This window comes from Tenrec ecaudatus, chromosome 16 (assembly GCF_050624435.1).
Source record: "Tenrec ecaudatus isolate mTenEca1 chromosome 16, mTenEca1.hap1, whole genome shotgun sequence".
Classification (NCBI taxonomy): Eukaryota; Metazoa; Chordata; class Mammalia; order Afrosoricida; family Tenrecidae; genus Tenrec; species Tenrec ecaudatus.
The window spans coordinates 38,068,370-38,084,195 of record NC_134545.1 but is presented as its reverse complement, the minus strand read 5'-3'; the positions used below and the strand labels follow the sequence as shown (position 1 = coordinate 38,084,195).

At 36.6% G+C, this 15,826-nt stretch overlaps 1 pseudogene; it reads right to left on the bottom strand.

Annotated features, from left to right (window-relative positions):
• Positions 1-2,444: 2,444 nt before the first annotated feature.
• LOC142428577 (ribosome biogenesis protein BRX1 homolog pseudogene) overlaps positions 2,445-15,826 on the bottom strand; it is a 47,304-nt pseudogene continuing 33,922 nt past the window's right edge.

The window sequence follows — 15,826 nt, the reverse complement described above, 5'->3', positions numbered from 1 at the left end:
GAAGTCCTCTTTACATGTTAAACGAAATAAGTAAATCACCTTGAGGACTAAAGTGCTCCTGACTCACAAAGTCATTATATTTTCATTGATTTATACCCAGCTGAAAATCAGGCAATGAAGAAAACTCAGAGCAGAATTCCTGGCTTTGAATTATAGTGTTGGTGAAGCATATTGAGCGTAATATGGAGTCCTATAAGAACCCTCGGATCTCTTTTGGAGGAAGTCCAGTCAGAATACTCCTTGGATGTGCGAGTGACAAGGCTTCACCTCCCATACTTTGGTTATATCATCAGGGGTGAGCAGTCTTTGGAAACGAACACCATGCTTGGTAAAGAATAGTGCAATGAAAGAGCACAAACCCTCCAGGAGATAGATAGGCACGATGATGAATGATGTTCTTGATGTTGTCTCAGCAACTCAGGTCTCATCGTTCATGTTGTGTTCAATGTATCAAATCTGTCCTTGCGATATTCTCAGGTGGGATCTACTCAAGTCCTATTTTGGCTCTGGTGGACTTGTTTAATTTCTGCTTCACAGTCAAATTACATATAAACAAATGATGTCCTGTTTTACAGTCATTCCCTGGTCTGGCTTACCTGCTAATATTGAGCTTCCTCCTTGTTTCTTCTTACAGATGGAATCAATTTTGTTTCCTACATATTCCATATGGAGAAGTCTATGTGGACAGTCACTTTTTATATTGAACAATGGTATTTGCTTTGAAAAAAATATATTTGCATTGGTCTTGCAAAAGTCTCTAATGCAATCTCTAGCATCATTTCTATACTGTTCCTTCTTCTCGGCTTCTAACTTTTGTGATCCAATTTCCAATAATAATCAATGCATCTTGATTGCATAATTAACCAAGTTCAGAATGAAGAGTTGGTAGAAATCTTTAATTTCTGCATCAGTAGCATTAGTGATTGGTGTATAAATTTGAATAATAATTATCATAAATATTTGTGTATAAGTGGAGTTTTTCGGCACATTTTAATGCCATTTTTGTGGTAAAATTAGGTGCCTCGGCTGATATTCGGGTCAGCTTATACTGAAGTATATATAGTATATTGACTTATTAACTTGCATTTGGATAGATATTATGCTATCACAAACAGCAGTGAAATGTCCTTTTTGACAATAAATCAGACACCATTCCTCTTGAATCTATCATTCCCAGCATCATAATTCATAAGATTTTTTTCATTCAAAATGGCTAATACCAGTCCATTTCAGCTCACTAAAGCCTAGACCATCAATCTTTATGTGTTTCCTTTCATTTTTCACAACTTCTGAATTTCCTAGCGTCGTAGTCTATGCATTCCAAGTTCTGATGATGACCAATGGCGTTTGCGGTGCTTCCTTCTCATTTTGGGTCAGAGCCCATCAGCAAGTCCAAGTCCCAAAGGCTTTGCTCCTGTAAGCCTTTTCTCCATCCGTGTCATGATGACCCACCCTGCTTTGAGAAGCCAGGGCCTCATGACCCTGCATTGGCACCACACCGAGGCTGCATCACTGGGATGACTCATAGAAGTGATTGTGAATGCAGCCTGACCCTGGCAGTGTTTCCGTCTTCTGTCCATAATGTTTCCATGCGCTGGAACCAATGTGATGTCCCCTAGCACTAATCTGAGTCTTTGATATTCCAGAGAGTTGTGACTCTTTTCAGCATTTATTCACTTCCTTCTTTTCCTTCTTATGTAAATGACGCGGCTATTTCAGCCTACTGGCCTAGAAGAAGTTGTGGAGGTGGTGCACACCATGGGATGGGTACCATCTTTTCCTTACCCAAAAACGCCTCTCCCTATTCCTTTTGAGGACCTTCCAGCTGATGACAGTCTGCTGCTGCTGTACAACACTTCGGAAAGCCCCCAACGGGAGTTAGACGTGGCCCGGGAGATCTCTTCTCCCCTTCACTCTTTTGGTCTCATCAAACCAGACCCATGCTTTTCTGTTCGCTTTGTTTTTATGTCTAGACAATGCAAACAGTACCTCCAGGAACCCAGTTTATTATGATTGGAATGTTGTCACCACTAAGAACGTAAGGCTTTGGGGTTACTTTTGAATATTCTGAATAGAATATTTTTAACTTTTTTATTAAAAATTACTGTGAATTAGGTGAAGGTTTACAGAGATGGTCATAGTTTTACATACAATGAGTCATACACCTTATGATTAAAATAATCCACTCCAATCCCCTCAGTATTTCATCATGTATCCCATATCCCCTGTTCAGACTCAGAGCTGAAGCTTTCGTGGGGATCCCACCTGATCTTTCCAAGAGGTTAACCTGTTTGTTTGTTTTTGAGTTGTGATACCATTTTATTTAGAAACATACCGACACCATTAAATCCATACAAAATGATTCTGGTATTTCATTTTTTTCTTTAAAATTGCATGAGTTACACAGCTCTGGATAATGGAAATATTAACACTCTGAATGTAAATTAAATACAAAACAACTGGACTCCTTTCGCACCCCCACTGCTCATCTTCTGTGGCATTTTTTGTTGCCTTTTGTAGATCTTTTTCTTCCTGGTTTTCAATCCCACCCGGGGCTCTGATTTCACCCACTCGATTTTGATGGACTTTTCCTCGGCTGGGGGTTGAGCACATCTGCAGGGGACCATGGGCAGCTCAGTCGTGGGCTCTTTCTTTCTCCGTTTCTGCACCTCCTCCCTTGCTGTCGTGCTTTGTATTTTGCAGCTGTGATGGATTTCTTGATACGGCTGCGTGTTTGGTGACTGAATAGGGTTTTCCTATGAAGTTGGTGCTCTGAGCCTTCCCTGGAAAATCTGGATAAAGTTTAAGACAAAACGTTCCCTATCTCTACCAGAGCAGCATCTTCCTCTATAATCTGGAAATTCTGCAACCATAACCGATTATCCACAATGCTGAAAGCAAACACATGATTCACAAAGGGCTGACAAGGAGGTCAGCTGGGGCGACAGTGGGGCATCCAGAAGATCTGAATTTAGCAGTCTTTTAACAAAGTATCCTGTGGGATTCATCCAATACAGGGTCAAGACACAAAAGGGGCCGAGAAACCTGCAAACAGCTTCCAGTCAACTTGAGTTCAGCTAGGGTATGATTATTCTGAACAAGGAATTTAGCAGATGGTCCGTGAGGTGAATTTGAAAGCCACATATAAAGATGCTGCTTTTTCTTGGCCTCAAAATAGATGCACTTATTAGTTTTTCATTTAGTAGGCCTCATTAATCACGAATAACTTATCTTTATGATCTATTTTAGTATCTGCTTTTGAACGAGGCATCACCATTCTTAAATCTTGCATTAAGCATCTTGTTTTGAAATTTACTCCTCTGGAAGAATAGATGAGAACTTGATCCTTATTCTTCCACTTGCCCTTGCTGACAGGGCCTGGGATATGGTCTATGTATTCCTCTTGTGCCTCCTTTGCAGTGTCATGCTGCTTAGCCGGTGATGGGACATCTTTTTGGTTCCATTTTCATGTCTTGGCTTGGATGACCAGGTTTCCATGCCATCTAATATGATCTTTTTAATGCTTTTGAATAATGTTCCACATTTTCCACTCGTCATGTTCATGACATCCTACTGTGATGCTGCTCAGAGCAGTTGATAGTGGTCAACAAACATGCACCATCTACGTGTTTTGGTCTTAGAATGTTTACATGATCCATTAGTCCATCAGATGAATTATTTCTGTGTTTTTATTTTTATCACTCTTTTTTTGTTTTGAATTTGGTTCAATGTAAACACATTGTTCACAATTAAGATGCTGGAATCGTTCTGAGTTAGGAGGCACCACTTCTATTAAAGAGTTCAAGGGCGGTGGACAATTGGAGTACAACTAGAGAGTCAAAGTGAGGGCAGATGGTTATGATCTTGTTTTAATCCCTAACCTAACCCTAACCCTAACCCTCACCCTCATCCTAGCCCTAACACAACTCTAATTGGCTATGATCTTATAACCAGAGGTTGGAATTGGATTTGTGTGTTGTAACAAATATTGGTTTTGTGTATGTGTATGTATGTATGTAATAATTTTCAGTTATACCGAGCTAGACTCTAAGACAGAATTTTGAATATTATAATATTCCGTTATAATAAAGAGAACCACCATTATTTTCTAATGAAATAAAAATAATTTCTGAGTTGCTCATCTGCTACCTGAGAGAAATTCTGGGAAGGAGGTATTAAGAACCATAGTCCTACCATCTTCCTTACCAGAACACTAACTTCCAAGGGGAAGGCCTAGCTCAAGTTCAAGGGGGAACACCTATATCAAAGTCTTTTTTTCTTATTTCTAAGACATACTTTATCAGCATATATCTAGGTTCCCCCCTTATTTTCTTGATTCTATTACCAAAATAATACCTTCAGTCAATCTTCTTTCCCGCTGTATCATATAAATCTGTTTTCTTCCACAGAGTCTCTTTTAATAACACCTATCATTCTATAATTTATACATTTTGCTTGTGTACTTTGCTTATTATCTGTCTCCCTCATGAAATTGCAAGCTTGATTAAAGCAGGGAGTTTCATCTGTTGTGTTTACTACCGTTTCTCCATGGTTTTGAACAATGATAGCACACGGTAGATGCCTACTAAATATTTGTTGAAAACATCCCTTAATGAACCATGATGTCTGATGTTCAACTTAAAGCTGCTTTCTGTTCTTTTGAAACCTTCAATAACTTTTTTTTGCACACACAGCTTGAGGAATGAAGGCAGAAACGCAGGATAAAACTACAGGGTGAGCGTTATCTAGAAGGAATGTAGGCAACCTCAATCTAGTTCTTAGGAGGTAAGGCAACTGAGGTTTGGAATTTCCTGAGCACCTGGCTTGGGATTCAAATAATTTTATTTGAGTATTAATTTTAATTATTGAGTATTAATTTTAATAAAATTCAAATAATTTTATTTGAGTATTAAAAATATATTTGAGTATTAAAATATATTCCAATTGGGTAGGGCAGTGGAGTGCGTATGTAGCACAATGATATTGCAAGAAAGTCTTGGGTAAAGAGAAAAAAAAAATTTAAATATTCAATAAAAAGCAAAACTGTTAATAAGTTAAGTGAAATTCACAGGAAAAAAGGAAGCAAAATGAGTTTCGTTTAAGGGAAGAGACATATTATATCACTACTTGTGTCATTCTCAATATTAATGTGTGATAGTTTCTCAAAACTGGGGTGATTGGCATGATTGAAATAACTCACCTGAGTCTGAATCGAGGCTTCATTGATTACTATTTAGCTACCTATTTACTTTTTGACTACTATCTACTTTGTTTTCTATTTTGCCTTCAGAAGTGTACTGCCTGCTGTTTGGAGCCTTCTGACATTCCTGGAACATTTAGAACCTGAATAGCCAACAATGGAGGAGTCAAGGATGCTATTTGCAACAAAATGTGTGTTTGCCAGAGTGGTCTTGCAGGAGTATTTGAGCAGCATGCCTCAGCACGGTTATCCAGGGAGATGTTTCAGAGGATCACTTTCTAGGTTGGAGGGTGGATTAGCTAACCTTGCACTGTTCAATTTGCTGTTTTCCTATACATAATCCCTAATCCTGCCATCGCGCTCACCTTCTTCTTACCCCACTTTTCTATATAACGGTTCATCTCTCTCTCAGAATGTCAGAACATTGAGTTTCTTTTCCTGGGCTCTCTATTTCCCTTTTGACCTCTTAGTTTTACTCTGCATAGAGGATTGGAATTTTATTCTATGGCTCTTCCTTGATGATGTTCTGTGTGCACTTCACTGATATATGAGAAACACAAAACTTCAGCATAAAATTTCCTAGTTTGTGAGTCAACAGTGAAGGATAGGTACATAATGCAGCAACTTTTAGATACATAAAAACACTATTATTATTTCATACTGCTTGGTAACGTTATTCTCTTGTATACATTTTCAAAATTTAACTTTTGAGATGTGTTTTCTTCCCCAGTCAATGCAATACCTTTTCTGTTTTGTCACCTAATTTTTCAATCACTGACTTCCAGCTGATAATAGAAGAGAATGAATAATACCCCAGGTGTGTGCTAGATTCTGTGTTTGTATTGCAATAGTAGAAACTACTTGTACATAACGATAGTAGACCATTTCTCTAAACTGAGGGTTATTTAAGTTATTTGTATTTGTGATGTGACACATCTGCAGTATACCTCTGTAACAAGGAAATACTGAATTTATTGTAAAATTTCTTGATGAGGTATAGTATAATTCAATTTTGGTGTAAGTGAATACAATAATTTATTCCTGTAAGTGATACAGAGAAAATATCTAAATATTGAGTAAATCCTTGTAATTTTTATGTTCACCGCTTTGTCAAAAAAGATGTTATCTTCCCAGCAGCATCATGTTATCAAAGATGCAAACTTTAAATCAACAGTTGTTACACCTCCAGCAAGTCATGAATGTTTTCTGATTTATATTTTGCAATCATTCTTTTTATATCTTTTCTCAGTCAAGCTGGGGCATTACAGTTATTTTCATGTAAAAGATCAAAACACTGTGGCTTACTGATTCAAATAATCCACACCCAGTACTTTTAAAATTAATTGGCTATTGAAATAAATGTGACTTGAGGGCTCTTTTGATTAATAACATAAATATTGTTAACAAATACAAGGTAGAGACATTTACATAAGAATAAAATAGAAGATAACATAGACATAATGAAAAGAATCCTTTTTATGATTTATATGATAATGATATGCCAATAAAATTTGACCATAAAAGCTGAAGAAATTTGTGGTATTTCAGGAGAGAAATATTACAGTTTTGTTTTTTGTTGGTTTTACATTCTCTTTTTAAAAAATCCACTTTGCCTAAATCAAACAAAGAAGGTTACCTTTTGGTGAATTTGCATAAATAATACTTTTAAGTTACAAACTACAGTACGCTAAAACTGACCTTATAGATCATAAAATTGTTTGCCCAAATTAATAATAATTAATCTGTTTTGATTTATAGTAAATTACAAGTGTAAATTACATACTGTATGAAAATATTTTCTATACAGCAGCTAACAGTTCTGGAAAGAACTTTTTGGAGCTAAATACTATTGCGTACTGATGATTCTGACTTACAGAGTCATGTGAGAGTAAAACTGTGCCACCCTCCTGGGCTGTAACCTTTATGGGAACAGAACAGCTGGTCTTTTCTTCTACGGAGCCTCTGGTGGGCTGAACCACCGAGCTTTCAGTTAGCAGCAGAGATCAGACTACTTTACCATGATAGCATCGGGGTTCCTAAGCACTATTATTGGTTCTATGTCATTGATGAGAAAAGTGATATCCAGTGTCTGGGCCAGTGCCCAAGTCCTAGGTTGTTAAAACCTAGGTTTTTAAATCCAGAATTAAAAAACAGGATTTTGACTCATCTGAAGGAATAATTGAACAAACATAACCCTTAAACATTTTATTATACTGGCTTTGGCTACAGTGTCTTAGAAAAAACTGGGAGAGTCTGATTGAAATGAAAAGAAAAGAGCTTTTATTTGAGAGAGGCGTCAATTTACAGAGGATTCTTAACTGAGACAAGGGGGAGACAATTCACAGTGTTTATATATGGAGTTTTAATAAAAATTCAACAATTGGTAGATATTTAAGTAATAGTTACAAAATTGGGTGATAGTGTATCTGATTGGAAGATTATACACAGTTTCTAAAGTGTTTTTTTTGTTGCTGTTTTTTTCTTTTTACAAAGTGATCATTGCATTGGGTACATTTGGCCTTCAATCATGAGAACTTCCCCTGCCTGCATGGCTGCAGGGTGGACATACATAATTCTAAAGTTTCTTTTGGGTAAGCATCTTTTCTGAGAAGTGTTTTGGACATTGCTTCCTAAGCGGCAAACAAAACTTTTCAGTAAGTAATGGAGAATTAAGATCTGAAGTTGCTTACTGAATGATTTTCTCAAGATAGAATAGAAATTACAGGAATGAAACACTTCCTTCCTGGTGCAGAGGTTATATTTGATTTGAAACAGAATTGTTAGCCTTGACCTTACCAGAGTCACCCTCCTACATTAAGAACCCTAAATTAATTAGAGTTGCTCTCCTCCAGCAGGGAAGCACGTTTGCCAAACCCACACCAAGAACCGACCGGCCGAAGAAGCCAATGTAGAAATGGCCATGTTTTTTACCAGGGAGACCTAAAAATGTGGTTTAATTATACTCAAGAAGAAGAAGCAAAAATTACAGGTAGAGGGATAACAGTTCTAGTTATTTTCCAAACTAATTTTAGCTTGCTTGTGGAGTCCTATGCACACTGCAATTGTGCTTAACATTCTCTCCAAGGCCACTTATTGTCAACAATCAAGAATCACACTTTGGACACATTTCTCGGGCTCGAATAAGACAACTTCATAACGTGGTTACGTTCTTGATAGAAGTGCTTTCTCAACACATTGATTGGTTTATTTTATTTATCAAACACACTAGTAACTTAGTAACTGTGTGCTAGCTACTGTTGTAGGAACTTTGACATATTCGATTTTTGAGATAAATTCTATTATTGTCTCATTTTATGATTAAGATAACTGAAGCATAGCTTAAATAACTTGCTCCCATAAAACGTAACCGGTGAATGGTAGAGATTGGACAGAAAACGGGTTGCATTCACAATCTGTACTCTTAACCACACTACATTAGGATTCTCTGTATCACCCCACTATTGCTACATTGTTGCATTTGGCAAACCACCTCCAAACGTCACGATTCAGCACAAGGATGCTCTCTTCTTGTTTACAGATCTTCCGTTTCAGTCAGGTTTACATGACTTCAGACGGGCGCAGCTGATGGCTCTGCTTTCAGTTCTAATCCAGGCTCCTCACCAGACTCTCAGCTAGGGCCCAGTCTATTCCATATGTGTGTGCAGAGAGGTTCACGCCCACGAGGAGCAGAAACAAGGGCAAGCTCTTCTCAGGTAGATCACCAGAGGACCAAGCTAAACTTAATAAGTACATTAACTCGCCTTTAGAGTGAGGCATGTATTAGCTAACACGACTTTACGCTAGTGAATTAGAGACATTCTCACTCTACATTTGTTTAATACAAGAAGAGCTTGTTGCTCCGCAGCACGCCATATGAGCAGACTTCCTCAAGCGTATTTGTGGATTCAGCTAGGCCTCCATGTATCCTGGCTATTCCTTCCTCTAGCAATCAGACATTGTTCCGTCATAAGGGAAGGTACAGAAAGAATGGGAATTGGCCCTGACGGTAGCATCCTTTAATTCTCTGTATTACATTGGCTAGAACTCAGACACATCGTTCCTAACTCTGAGGGAGAAAGGAAAATGAACTAGAGTTTGTGCTCCAAGAGGGTATTGGGTTTGGTTAGCATCTAGCCAATTTTGAACATGCAAAACGAACCACGTGATTATACAACAATGAGCAGATATCTGTCTACACTTGTTCTTCATGCTATAGCAGCATTAAGTGCATTAGAGAGGTACCTTAAATCCCTTACTAAAATGAAGACAGAATATTAGCATAAAATCAAATCTTTAGGATAATAAATTCAACAAACTACTAGGGGTTTTTTGTTGGTAGTTGGGTGGGCAGGGTGGTCTTATAAAAGTAAGAAGTCACCAGCCACCTCTTTGAATTCCTAGTTCACACTATCATGTAAAAATGAACTTGGAGTATGAAAATCCATAGTTTGCACCAGAGTGAAACAGTTAAAAATGTGTAAATGTGAGTTTTTGAAGTCTCAAAGCAGTTTGTGTCTTCTGAGAAAAATATTTTGAGAAGACATTGTTTTTTCCTAGAGCCATAAGAAACAGACATTTATCTTTGGTTTTTATGAAAGTACACTGCCTTTCTGCAGACTCTCAACTACATCACATCTTCCAAAATTAATCTTCCACCATTTTTTTTGGTCAATCGTGACCAGTTAACACTCCATATCATTATTTAACCTCATGGTTTTTCTTTTCCTTTTTTGTATTCAGAAAAATAAAATTATTCATACGAGACAGATGGAAGATTAAGGATTAAATCTATGCTTCTCTACTGCCAAATTGAACCCCATTTTGAGTCAGAGCACCAGCTACACAGTGAACACAAGTATTCAATGAAGGAAGTTATTCACGATATGACTGGCCCATTACTAATGCAATTACTATAGCACTTGTTGCAATGACTACGAGTTCAATTACGTTACAGCAAAATGACTCCGAAACACAAAATGGATATTTCTGGTCTCGTTAGTTGCAGGAGGTTGGAGCACCTAAATCACATCATGTAGCTGTCACTTTTCAATCATTATTTATGTCAGAGGTATTATCGACTGATAAATCCAGTTATTCCTTGCTCCCCTGAAAACACTTAGCATATTGCTTTTTTGTCTCTCATTTTTGACAAGTACTTTTTGTGTCAAAAACAGATTATGTCACAGTATAAATCACTGCTTCAACCTCTGCATGCATTATTTTCTTAATGGAGATAAAATCTGTTATATTCTTTTAAAGTTAAAAAAACCATAAAACACAACAATTTTTAAAAAGAAATGTCTGTTACTTCACATCCTAAACATTTAGCTTGATATATATAATTTGCTTTACCTACTGGTTATGCCACAAATATAATTGAACTTTGGATGAGGTCTTTTTGTGTCTGTGAGAATAACAAGGACAACACTAATAAGAATCCCTGCTTTAATCGATTTTGTTATTTTCATGGGAATGCCCGTATTTTGTTCCTACCAAAAGAAATCTTGCAATGTTAAAAAAACCCAATTTACGTGTTTTTCTTTCTTTTTGGGTGTTTATTAGGTTTAGGTAGCCCTGCAAAGTAGTCTTGTATTTTTCTTTCTATTTTAAGTAACGTGTTGGTTCCTAGGAAGAACTAGTCTCCAGAGTTGAAACAGCTGGGGCTTCAATATCCATATTTTTAAGCTGAAATAGCACCGTAAGAGCATTGCGGCTAGAAAAGAAGGAAATAAATCAGCCTGTGAGATGTTATCATTCACTTTACATCGTGCAAAACAAATACAGCTGCCATATTCTAATATCCACCATAGATAGATTGAAAATGTATATCATTATTTAACATGGTGCAATGAGGGAGAGGGCGAGAGCATCTATGGCTTTGAAAGTACAGTATTTTGGTAATATGTCTTATTAAAGCAAAGTAAATTGGCTGCTGGATGGTAAAATTGCAAAGAGGTTATCAAAGTGTTGAATTGTAGAGACTCAAAATTATATGAATTTAGGAGTGGAGAAGATTTCGCTGTTTATTAATCTCTGAAATAGGTTGTAACACCATGTAACATTTTAAAAATATGAAGAGGTATCACTAGGCTTCTATTGATTTTTCTTCTTAATACCTCTGGGGAAAATGACTGTTTCCTTTGGAGAAATGCTCTCTCCTCGTTCCCTTTCATCTGTATGTTCAGGGTCTTTGCTATTGGGGAGTGCCGCTGGCATTTCTGACGTCAGTGGCTACTGTCAGAAGAGTAGCTCACCCCGTGAACTAAGCCTAGTGATTCACCTTTTCTATGAACAATGCACGTGATTCAAGCCTGGACCATTTCCCCCCTGTTATTTGCCTGTAATCTCTAAGAACATCTTGTGTCATGAGCTACTTCTCCTATTTTTTTCCTATTAAAATTTTCATAGTTTTATAGTTTCTATTTACTTCTCCGCTACATTTTGAGTTGTTTTTTTGCACTGTGTATGAGGTTTAGGGCAAGATTCTTCTTTTTTGTTGATGTTACTATTTTCTTCTAATTCAATGGCCCATTATCCTAGTACTGTTTTTATGCATTTTCATTTCAATCCATTATTTAACTATTAAATATTTTCCAACATCTGTCAAAATCAATTAGTCATTTTTGTAGCATTCTGTTTCTGGGTTCTTTATTGATCTTGATATCTTTCTCTGTGTCTGCAACATGTCATCTTAATTACACTGGCTATGTAGGAAGTCTTACAATTAAGTGAAATAATTCCTCCTGCTTTATTCTCATTTGTCACACTTGCTTTGACTCTTCAGGATCCTTCCCCTTTCCAAACATATATTATAATGAGCTTACTCATATCCAGAAAACAGTCTTCTGGAATTTTGATTGGTATTGTTTTAATTCTATAGGTCAATTTTTGGAGAATTGACATGATTATTGGTTGAAACTTTTGATATTAAAACATTAGATGTCTCTTCATTGATTTATTGAATTAGTATTATATAATTCTGAGAATACAGACTCTATACATGGTTTATTATCATAATTATTATTTCCTATTTTGTTGTTTTAGATATTTTACATGAACTAATTTTGATATTTTTTATTCCAATTCATTATTACTAGTTCATAAAAATACATTCTTTTAATTGATCATGTGGCCTGTAACTTTGCTAAACACCAGTTCTAACAGGTCCTTTGTAGATTCTTTGAGATATTTTTACATTAAAAATATTTCACCTCTGAAAAGGGTTGGTTTTATGCCTCCTGCTGTGTTTTTATGTTTTTAAAAAAAAATTTCTCCTTCCTTTCTTTGCCATATTTTCTGTCTAGGGCTGATTAAAGTAGAAATTCTTATCCTTTCCCCAACTTTTGGGATGAAGCATTTAGGTTTGCATCATTAAATACAATGTTAGCTACAGATTTTTGTATATAACTCGTATCAGGCTAAGGGAATTGTTATATGTTCCTATTTTATTAAGAATTTTTATCTAGAATGCCTGTTGAATTTAAAAAAAGGCTGCTCTGCACTAATTGATCGAATCATCTGCTGTTTTCTTTAAGGCTGCTAATCAGATGTATTCTATTGATTGATTTCTGAATGTTGAACTGCATTTGCATTCTCTGATGCACTCCACCTGACTTTCCTATTCATCAGTTTATATATTGCTGAAATTGGTATATGGATATTTCTGAGAGTGTTTGTATTTATGTTCATGAGGTCTGTTTATCTGTTTCAGTTCTCTTGAACTCTTTGCTCGTTTGCTAGCAGGGGAATGTTGGCATCATAAGATGAACAGAGAAGTGTTCCCATTGCCCCTATAATTTGGAAAGTTGTGTAGAACTGGTGATAGTCTTCATTAAAAGGTTGATATATTTCACTGATATATACCAGTGAAATGGGGTTCTGGAGACATTTTTGGTTTTACTAATTTATTTTAATTCTCTCTAAGCACAAGATTTTTCTCATTTTTGGATTAATATTAAAATGACCACAAATATATTTTCTAGCTCCAGTCTCATAGATTCTGATTCAATAGGTAAAAGTAAAAACCATAACCCTGTATTTTTAGTAATCATTGGTTTCAGTATTCTAGAATCCTTACTATAGATTAATATGTCTGACTATGTGCACATGAACTCACATGTTGCCATTTTCTTCAAATGCTTCAATTTCTCTCTTTACTCTAGGTTTTTGCCCCAAGATTCTACTGACACAGGCCTTTCAGAAGGTGACCAATGATTTTCACATAACTGTAACAGGCAATTCCAAATCCTGTGCTATTTGGCACAGTTTAATCTATAGTGAAATTCTTCCAATGTGGAATTCTTCGTTTGGATTCCAGGACACCAGTTACTTTTGTTTCTTCCCTATGGTCTCACTGGCTGATCCCTGTCATTGTCCTTGATTTTTGCTCCTAATCACTTAGACCTCATTCCTCGTGTTCTGTTTGTATCTGCAACCTTCTCTGGAGGCTCTCCATATGTCCTATCCGTGCTAATGATTCTCACATGTGTATCTTCATCCCAGATGCCTCCTCTGAATTCAGGACTTACATATCTAACTTTTCAACAGTTCCACTTAGAAATCTCATAGGTATTTAAATGTAATATGTCCAAAATAAAATTCCTAAAATTATCTCCAAATCTACTCTTTCTGTAGCCTTTCTCATCATAGTAAATGACAACTCCATACTTCAAATTGCATAGATTAAATTTTTTATATTTTCCTTTTAAAAAAAGAAGCTTGGGAGCTCTTACAGATATTGGAACAATCCATATTTCAATTAAAATAAGCATAATTGTACAAATGCTACCACGATCAGTTTCAATATATTTTCTTTCTTCTTAAACTCTTTGATATCAGCTTCCCTTTATTCCCCCTTCCCCACCCTACCCCCAGAGACCCTGTTTTATTACATATTATTATTTGCTGTATCTTACACCATCCAGTGAATCCATTGACCAGCAATTCTGTTATTCCTTCTCCTCAAGTGGGGTTATACAGTCATCATTACTATCAGATCCCAATTATCCCTCCCACCCCCCTCGCCAGTCTTCCAGACACTCAGGGAATCTTTACTCTCATTACTGTTACAGAAGGGTTATCTACTTAGCTTTCATGCATGGAGCGCTCTTAATTGTACAGATGAACATATGCAGGCCTACAAGTTTAATGAGGCAAATCAAAGACCATAATAGTAAGGGGAAGAAATGTTACAGAATTAGAGGATAGTTATGTGTTTCATCAGTGTTATCCTGCTCCCTAGATTTAACATTCCTACCGTGTGGCCCTTCTATGAAGTACTATCTAATTATCTTAGAGGTGGGTTTTGGGTCTCAACTTTGTCCATGCTCTTCCCTTCAATTTGATAGCTTGCTTTTGAACATCTGATACCCATTCCCATTGACACCTCATGATCACACTGGTGTGCTTCTTCCATGTGGACTTTGTTACTTCTCAGATAGATAGCCACTTGTTTATCTTCAAGCCTTTAAGGTCCCAGGCACTATATCTTTTGATAGCCGGGCACCATCAGCTTTCTTCACTACATTTGCTTATGCACCTGCTTTGTCTTCAGCGATCGTGTTGGGAAGGTGAGTATCACACATTGTCACATTATTAGAATAAATCATTCTCATACTGAGGTAAGGTTTAAGTAGAGGCCCAAAGTTCATCTGCTTATTTATTGAGTTGACACATGTATACATACATAGACAGATACAGTTATTTTTATATCTTTATATATTTACATTATATATGTGTATTTATACCTTTATCTATAATTGTTACTTTCTTCTTCTTTCCCCTGTTCTGTCTGCTGTATTTCTCACCTTGCATCATTCAAATACTATCCTTAACCCAAGTCCATCACCCCATCATTTATACTCTATTTCAAGCCATCATCAAGTATTGTTTATATTATTGTAACAATGTGTATAATAAACACAAATAACCCTCTTGAGAAGTAAGGTTATTTCCTTCCTCTGTTCACAGTCCTTCAGTGGTGAAACTCATCACTCAGGGTGAAAGGGATAAGACGGTCCCTGCTACTTCATTAACCTCATTGCCTCCTACTCCTGCTCGCTCTCATTTCGCTGCCGTCATGTGAACTTACACATGCCAACGAAGCTCCCGAAGAGTCTTTACTCTTCCTAGTCCACTACCTATCATGTGCTTTTTCTGGAGAGATATAAGGTTTGCTTGCTCACTTTTTTTGTATCGCTACTTAAATGTATGTGAGACCATGTGCCCACTCCCATGATATCCAGTCTTCCTTAGCTGGTTTTATTGTGGTCTTTCCATTGTCCTTATCACAAACACATACATGTGCATATATGTACATGTATATAAATATGTATGCATATACATATGTGTATTCTGTCTTCCTCCTCCCTTTCCTGCCCCTCCTAGAATACAAACTCCATCTGAGCTTGGCAGTTGTCTCTATCATTCATTGCTCTGTCTCAAGTATCTGGAGCAGGAATCAGCAACCTTTTGAGATGGAGAAGCCACTCCTGTTCCTCACAGCAATTTACAAATTATTCAAGAGCCATAAGTATATTTTCACAAACAAATGAAACTAGTACTATCTGAATAGTATCCATTAAAGGAAATGATGTTCGTTTCATTTTCATTTTCAATTTTACTTCA